Source organism: Coptis chinensis, chromosome 3 (assembly GCF_015680905.1).
Source record: "Coptis chinensis isolate HL-2020 chromosome 3, ASM1568090v1, whole genome shotgun sequence".
Taxonomy (NCBI): domain Eukaryota; kingdom Viridiplantae; phylum Streptophyta; class Magnoliopsida; order Ranunculales; family Ranunculaceae; genus Coptis; species Coptis chinensis.
Window position 1 is genome coordinate 85,029,700 of NC_141458.1, and position 8,766 is coordinate 85,038,465.

Here is an 8,766-nt window from a genome sequence, read left to right on the forward strand (position 1 = left end):
TTGCATATTGAGTCTGCTGGAATAGTGATTGTGAGATTGGATGTGATGGCTGCACATTGTTATATCCAATTGCTGCACACATAATGATGTAATTAACTTCTCATAAACGTATGTAAATAAAATATAAATATGAAATTTTTTTACCTGGTGAATGTTGAACATAAGGAAAGTACTGGTATTGTGAATGTGAAATCATAGGTGATGATTGCACGTTGCTATTGTACTGAAAAGATAATGGATACGAAGGAAAGAATCCATGTGCTTGTGCTGTTGAATGTTGAACATAAGGAAAGTACTGGTATTGTGAATGTGAAATCACAAGGGATGATTGCACGTTGCTATTGTACTTAAAAGATAATGGATATGAAGAAAAGTATCCATGTGTTTGTGCTGTTGAGATAAAGATATGTTAGTTCATGTGTTTGTACGTGCTTGTGTTGTTGAGATAAATGAATGTGATAAGAATTACCAAATGCTAGACCAGCGGGTGAGTTTTGTCTTGGTGTGTTATGTATTCTTCTTCTGTGTGTATGGTTTCCTTTTGCTCTCAACTTAAACTTTCTTTCGATGCGTACTTGTTTTGCCTTCAGTTTTTTGGAGATATCCATTTAGTTCCGCACTGTAAAATAAATTAGTCAATAAAATAAATATATACAAACTAATATGGCATGCTTTCTGCATGATGGTTGGCTTCTCGTGCTACTATGAATGTTATTGTGCTATGAATAATGGAGATCAGCTTATGAAGGCCTCACAATCTAATATATAAGGAATAAGCAACGAAAACTCATCAAATGAAGCATTTGAAAGATGGAGGAAGCTTTGTGGATTTGTTATGAATCCTAAGCGTAGGTTTCGTTTCACTGCCAATCTTTCCAAACGTTATGAAGCTCAGGCTATGTGTCAAACCAATTAGGTTGTTACATTTCCTACCTTGTCTTGTTTGTAAAATTTGTGTGTGTTGATTTTTTCTTCTCCGGAACTTTCTCTACAGAAGTTACTTTAATTTTTTCTTATGACGTGACAATCAAATTTGGATTTTCTAATTTTTTAGAACAAAAAATCAATGTGAGTTGGGGTTCGGAATGGAATTTTTATTCAAATGCAATTGAGGATATAGGTCTATCTATTTATTTCTAGTTAAGTGTAGTTCTAGGAGTTGACTCAGTTCTAGGACTATTATTTCCATTAATAAGGGTATGGTAATTGGTCAGACTACAATAAAGACACTTATTAGCTTCCTTGATCTAATCCATGACGTCTATTATACAGGATGGACGTAGAAGAACCGGAAATAAACGGTGAAAGTTCAATAAGATAGAAATGAAATTGAGATTAATATTGCTCCATTTTTTATTTTTTCACAAGTAAGTCAGTTCCATTCTTTATTTTCAGGCCCAAAGTAAGAATTGAGATGAAAGAGGAGAAAAAGTAAACCCCTTTCAGGGCTTGGTATCAACTGTGGTAAGGTCATCGAGCCTCCACCGACTTCGAAGCCTACCTCAGTGAGGCAACCTTAAAGGAAGGCTAGGAGAGCTGTAAGCATTTCAAAGTGGAATACCCGTTGTGCACTAATGTGACTGTACTAATGTGCAATCAGTTGGAGCAAGATGTTCATCTGCATATGTAAGGGCCTACATGGGTATTCAGTGGAATACAGAGAGGGGCAATGGATGGTGCCAAGGGAATGATAAGAGAAGCGATTGGAGAGAAGTTTCATGTTTCTTCTTCCTCTCCATCAGACACAATTATTTATATTGCAGACTTGGGATGTTCAGTAGGACATAATACATTCCTTGCAATACAAACCATAGTAGAAGCCATAGAATGCAAATTTCAATTGCAAGGCCTTGGTCCTTTGTCACAGCCCGATTTTCTAAACAATTAAAAAGAATGAATATTTGAAATATAAATATCTCAAACATCACTCATTTCAATTGTCTAGAAACCCAGGCTATGACGGGGTGGATACAACACATGTCAAAACCTAAAACCCACATCATAACAGGATCATCTTAACAACAAAAATCTCCAAATTCCTCAACTATCACTTTATTAAAAACTTTCTTCCATCCCAATACAAACATAAACAAACTTTAAGAATAACAATTTCCAACATCGTATTCTCATGTCATATGAAAATGTAACCTACGTTATTACATCCTTCCAATAAGATCAGACCTAATAAAAGAACTAACGGACTGCTCCAGGCAAGAATCCAAATCACACGCCGTGGTTCCACTGCCTTCCACCTATGTTCCCAAGAACACACCCACGTTGCCAAAACAAAGCAAACATGGGTCAGCAAAATGGAATTTGCTGGTATGAGTAGACTAACCACATATAAACATTATCATACTTTAATTATCCAAACAATCACTTTATATTTTCCCATAACTTAATCATTCACAGCTTGGAAGACAGGTAGTTTCGTTATTTCAACCGGCATAGCTTCTTCCCAAGCAAGACTTCCATCTTATTAACTCATTCTAATAACTTGTTTTAATAACTAAGTCATTTAATTAAAACTTACCGATATCCACTGCTGTATAAGGGTAGAACCGCGTCCCTACACAAAAGGTTATTAAGTCCTACCCTTCTGCAAAAGAAAGTTAGAACTTCTAACATTTGTCGATATCCTATAGGTATTTATAAGTAAACCCAAATACACTCGCACAATCAACTTAATTTCTCTTATTAATTAATCAATTACTTTTCTTATACACATATTTCACAACCTATGTACCTTAGGTCATTCCCACCACATTCAAGGAATACCCAACCCTACATTCCCGTACACTCAAGGAATACAACTAACCCGCAAGGCGAATACCTTAGTTCCTCTCTAGGGTAGTTCAAACAATCTGGTCATTCATGGCACATTCAATGAATACCCATAGATAACGCTAACGGGCCATTTATGGCACATTCAATAAATGCCCACCTAACCTATGACATCAACAATCATAAAACTCAATTCCAAAACTTGAGGCGTGGAGAGTTCTAAAAGAGTGCGGTAAATTTATTTACGCATTATTGAACCTTATTTCATATATTATTTCAGAGAACGAAAGAGTATCTTGATTCATGTATTTTTTTTGTTTACGCGTTATTAATTATATGGATGTCTTAGTGTCATAGCGCCGTATATCATAAGAGATTGAAATATCACATAATAGTTAATACCCGTACACGTATATATATATAGGTCTTAGCCTAAAGTCAAGCACCTATCCCAATAGACTTAATCATAGCCAAGTCAAAGGTCTTTATGACTATGTCTCTAAAAATATAAATCTTGTCACGTGTCTAAAATACGCCATATCAACGTCAAATCTTTATTAGATAAAGACAAACCAATTTATGCAGGCTTCCGCAATATTTTAGCATTTGATTTGTCCATACCATCTACAACATAAAACATATAGCACAATTAAACAATCAAAAGTCCACAATCAAAGTCCAAACCAAAGCCCAAAGGTCTAACTATTTAAAGACCCAATTTGGATCTATATTAAGTCTTATGGACTGACCCAAAACAATATTAGAAACTGGCCCAAAGAAGTCACAACTTAGTTTCGCCCAACCAAACAAAATAGAACCGCCCAAGCAAACAAATGAAGCGGGCCTATAGACTAAACCAAATTGGTCCAAGTTTAATTGAACTGGTCCGCCCAACCAATTAATCTGAACCGCCAAAAAGAACCCCAAAAGGTTTTGGCCCAAAGCCCAAAGCTTAATTTAAACCGCCCAAACTAAACACAATCGGGCCCAACCAAACATTGAAATTTTATTTGACCACTAAACACAAAAACCGGCCCAACACAAAACAAAATTTGCTAAGGCCCAAGGCCCAAGCCCGAGCCCATTCGCCAACAATTCACCTTCTTCCCCAAATTCTCTCCTCCACTACCAGCTCGCGCGCCGGCCACCACTAATCCCTTCTCCCTCATATCGGTTTGACTCATATGCACAAACCATACAACTTTAATAAAGACAATAACTCTAATATCGGTGATTCAATACTTTCTTCAAACTAGATCTAAGGTTTCGACCTCCATTAAAGCTTGTTTCAAGCTCCCCCCCTCACTCAGCGGTCCCACTACCATCATTCATCAAACCCCCTTTTCTCACCATACCAAATCGCAGTTCAAACACAAAAAAAAAACAAAAACCCAAATCCTTCAAGATTATCACAAGATGCGCCATTAACGCCTCCCTTCAAGCTTAATTCGCGCCCACATCTCACTACACAACCCAATCACAATACAAAAGCGAGTTCAACCAGCCACAAACACACAACAACAAAAAAGCGAGTTCAACCAACCAAGAACGGGGACGATTCCATTGTTTTGGCTCGTGACGCCATTAAGCCCATAAAGCTTGGGCCGGTTCAAAGTGTATTTCCTAGCCTCAGTGAGTTTCGACGGTTCTATATCAAACCGAATTTCACTAGAGTTATAACAACTTCGACAACACGATGCCGAATAAAACAAGATGACGAGCAGTATATATAAAAACATAAACCTATACACCGGTATATCGAAAACTATAATTTTCGTGAAATAGCAAACATAGCTACTCACCTTTAGTAAGCTCCGACTATCAACCCACTACCGGAAAAATCTTCCTTTCCTTCCTTCATAAAACTCCATTTTTTTTCTAAAACCACCATTTGTGTTTTTCCCCAAAAAACTCTGAGAAAAACTCCCGAAAAACAAGGACAACACTTATCCATTACTTACGGGACTTTTATCCCTAAGCTGATAGTTATCCTATATTATTTTATCTATTATCTATTATTATTATCTTTATTATTATTATTATTAGGAAAATAAAAGAATAAAAACACGGGGTGTTATACCCTTAAACCCCTGAGTTTCAAGTATTCTTTAGTGATCAAGTCTCAGATGACTTCAACAAACTCTTCACTTCCCTTTCTCCCAAAAGACAATATTTTGTAGCAAAGTAGATGCGGTTATTTTTACTCTTGCCTTTTTCCCGAGTCTCTCCATTTTATTTACTGTTCATATTCACTTCAATGGCTCTCGAAAGTACCAAAAGAAATCTAATGAAACAAATCAAGGACGCTATGATTAGTGCTACTGGATTCTTACAATGTTGAATATGCCCAATCTAATTGCATATGTTGACGCATTGCGAGGTATGGTTTCAGACTAAAGTTTTCTTTTGAAGTTGGTGGTGAGGTTTTGTTGGGGATTTTTATGGTCAGCTTATGTGTGTTTCTTGTTGTTTGGTTTGCTAGTATTGGGATTCGTTATAGGTGGTGTTACAATGTACTACCTTGATGAAGAACCGATTCACATAACAGAGAACCTTAACTTCGATTATACCAAGAGTGTTATTTCTATCATCATGTCTTGCCCAAGCGTGTCATGTGGCTTGAATTGTAAAGAGAATATTGAACTTGAAAAATATGTAGGATCGCGTGTTATTGCTCCTAATCAGAATTTGAATCTTGTTATTTCATTGAAGTTGCCAGAGTCAGATTACAATCAGAAGCTTGGAGATTCCAGGTATATACATTTGATTCACTTTAAAAAATGTTGGATGTTTTACATTCTATGTGTAGTGATTCTATTGTCTGCCTGTAGATCTAAGTTTTACGTGCTTTTCATGCTTATGCTAGTTTCATTGTCTTGCTGCTTTAATATAAAGAGAGGTGATAGTAGATTAGTTTCATTAACTGTGGTAATATTAGTAAATGTTTTGAAAACCGAACCGGTAATCGAACCAATTTTTGTTAAAATGGTTCAACCAGGTTCAACCATGGTTCGACTCGGTCGGACCGATTGATGTTTATTTAGCAAATTTTTTAATAATTATAATAATAAAATAAATAAATACATGTTTTAATTCAATATTAATTGATATTATATATCAAAATAAATTTCTTATACAATAAATACATAGTAGTATGTTGGTTTGGAGTTTAGATTATCTTGTTTAGGTGTTAGGTTCAACTCCCCACATTATCAATTTTCAAAAAAAAAAAAAAAAAAAAAAAAAAAAAAATTATATAAGGGTGATCCGGTTTAGAACTGAACCGGTTTGCCGGTTCAACCACGTTTTAAACTTAGACCGAGGGTCCAACTATAAACTCAAATTTTAACTGAACCGAACCGAAAATTTACCGGTTCCGGTCGGACCCCGGTTCAACCACCGGTCCGGTCCGGTTTTCTAAACACTGATATTAGTTTCATTAACCGCCGTAACAGGACTTGTAAGTTTTGAGGAAAATTTTCTTCCAAGATTACCAAACATGAGCGGCATTCCTGACTGAAAAACAAAGACAAAATTTCACATATATATCGAAATTTCTTCTGGTCCGAAATTATACATCCGAGTCAATTAAAACTTGGTATATTGGAAGCTTCCGAGTATGCTATTTCCAGAAATAACCCCGTTCTTCATGAAAATAGAAACTATCCCTGACGCGTTATTTCAAATGTTGTCTCCTCATATCTCTCACTCTTCTATGTTTCCTAATTCGAATCAGATTCCCTGCTTCGTTATAAGACTTTCCAATTTCGTTGTGTGCGTACAACTGAAAACACACTTGAAATAAGTTGGCACAAAACACCTAACGCAGTTTTGCTATAGAGAAGAAGAGGATGGGTATAATGTTTCAAGAAAATCAATACTGGAGGAGGGGAAAGATGCTTGGCCATGGTAGTTTCGGCATGGTGCACTTGGCATACACAAATCCAACCAAGAAAACAAGCGGTTTCCAACCTGTTATGGCGGTGAAGTCAACTGCGTATGCTGAGGCAGAAGCACTTATGAAGGAGAGCGACATACTGATGGAGCTTCAAGGTTCCCCTTACATCATTGGCCACTACAGTGATGATGATAACGTCAAGAATGGGCACGCCTACTTCAATGTGTTTCTCGAATATGCGTCCTTAGGTACCTTAGGAGATCGAATTAGAGAGCGTTATAGTGATTTTGGCGTAGGGTTACCTGAAGCAGAGGTCAAATATTTTACTCCGATGATTCTTAAAGGTCTTAAATATATTCATGAACATCAGTATGTCCACCGCGATATCAAACCAGATAATATCCTCCTGGTTTCTTCTTCTTCTGGCTCTTCATTGACTGATATCGTGCCCAAGATAGCCGATTTTGGGCTTGCGGAGAGATTAGATAAAGAGGTGAAGAAGGATGATGAACCACTTTTTTTAACGGGTACTGCACCCTACATGGCACCAGAGTCGATTTGTCGTAATGAATACAAGCCTCACTCTGACATATGGACATTAGGGATTGTTGTTCTTGAGATGCTAACAAGAGAAGATGCCTGGAGTTTTGATGTGGAATATGATTCTGAGGACAGTCTCATGAGTCGAATTGGCTATAGCGACGAACTGCCGTCAATACCTAGCAGTCTTTCGACTGAAGCGTGAGATTTTGTGAACAGATGTTTGGTAAAGAACACAGCACATAGGTGGAGTGTCGAAGAGCTACTTAGTCACCCATTCCTTGCTGTTGACAACAAGAAAGATGGGGCTGAAGAAAAAAGCAGAGGGAAAGCAGAACAAGGGGTTATTCTGTCTCCAAGGACCCCTTTGCAACCTAAGTGGTGGATATCCATTAGTAGTACTGACGCCACGTACAGGGTAGCTGCATCTACTGACGACTTAAAACTCAAAGATGAAAAGAAGAGAAAGATAACAGATGAGATAAAAGAGGATAATAACGAGAAAGAGGTGGTCGAAGAAGTAACAAAAGGGGAAGCAGCATTAGGGGAAGTTTTGCGTCCAAGGACTCCTTTGGTGCCTAAGGACTGGTGGCTTTCCTTTGGTAGTCTTCACGCCATATACAGGCCTAAAGCTGCAAGTAAAGACGCGCAGTTCGAGGTTGGGAAGCGGAGGAGAGTAGCAAATGAAGTCAAAGAGGTTAACTTTGCTACTCCGTCCTTCATCCCATGCTATTGACAACACTAAGGAGGCAAGAAGCTGGGAAAGCATACAAGACCAGAGTGTTTACAGGGAGGCTTGGGCGGCAACAACGGAGTTGCAGCAACAGGAGCTGAGACCGGGTGAAGTATGCAGAAGTAGTTTGTGTTCCACCACTTAAATCACCATAAGGACTTGTATTGGCATCCATACAAAAAGCTCGTGACCTTAACATTGCGGCAGTAGATCAGGCAGCAATGCGGTGAAGGAAGACTGGGAAAATAGAGAGAGGATGCTGGTGGAAGGGCAGGCCATATGGTTGCATAGGTGCGAGATTCCTGATACAGATTATTAATTATAAATTTACTGACATGTAAATTTAAGAAAATTCATAGCAATAATTATGTTGAATATGTATAAAAGGAAGAGCTATTTTATAAAGCTACCTTGCATCTGGCTGTAACTCCACACCATGTACTTTCCTTTTAACTGTTAATACAGCATTACTGAAGTATTGTGTTGCCTTCCTCTTTTAGCTTTATCGATGCTTTGGTATCATGTGAAACCATCTTGTGCCACAACTTTTTTCCCTATGTATTCTGCTGTTGTAAGTAAACATCTCAGTTTGATTTTCTCTATGTTTAAGAGATGATAACGATAATAGGTAGGTAGTGCCAAGGAAAAGATGACTCTTATTGTGTGAGGCTTAACAACTAGACTAAAAGTTTCTATATAATCGATTCCTTTCTGTTAATGATACCCCTTTGCCACCAATCTAGCTTTAAATTTGTCTACTAGGCCAGTTGGCCTATACTTGATTCTAGAAACCCACTTATTTCTGACTATA

At 37.5% G+C, this 8,766-nt stretch overlaps 1 pseudogene across 1 annotated transcript; it reads left to right on the forward strand.

Moving 5' to 3' along the window:
• The first annotated feature begins 6,468 nt into the window (after nucleotides 1–6,468).
• Nucleotides 6,469–8,449, forward strand: LOC147511240 (mitogen-activated protein kinase kinase kinase 20-like; annotated as a pseudogene). Its single transcript, XR_015216964.1, has one exon. The product of XR_015216964.1 is annotated as a mitogen-activated protein kinase kinase kinase 20-like (transcript).
• Nucleotides 8,450–8,766: the final 317 nt, after the last annotated feature.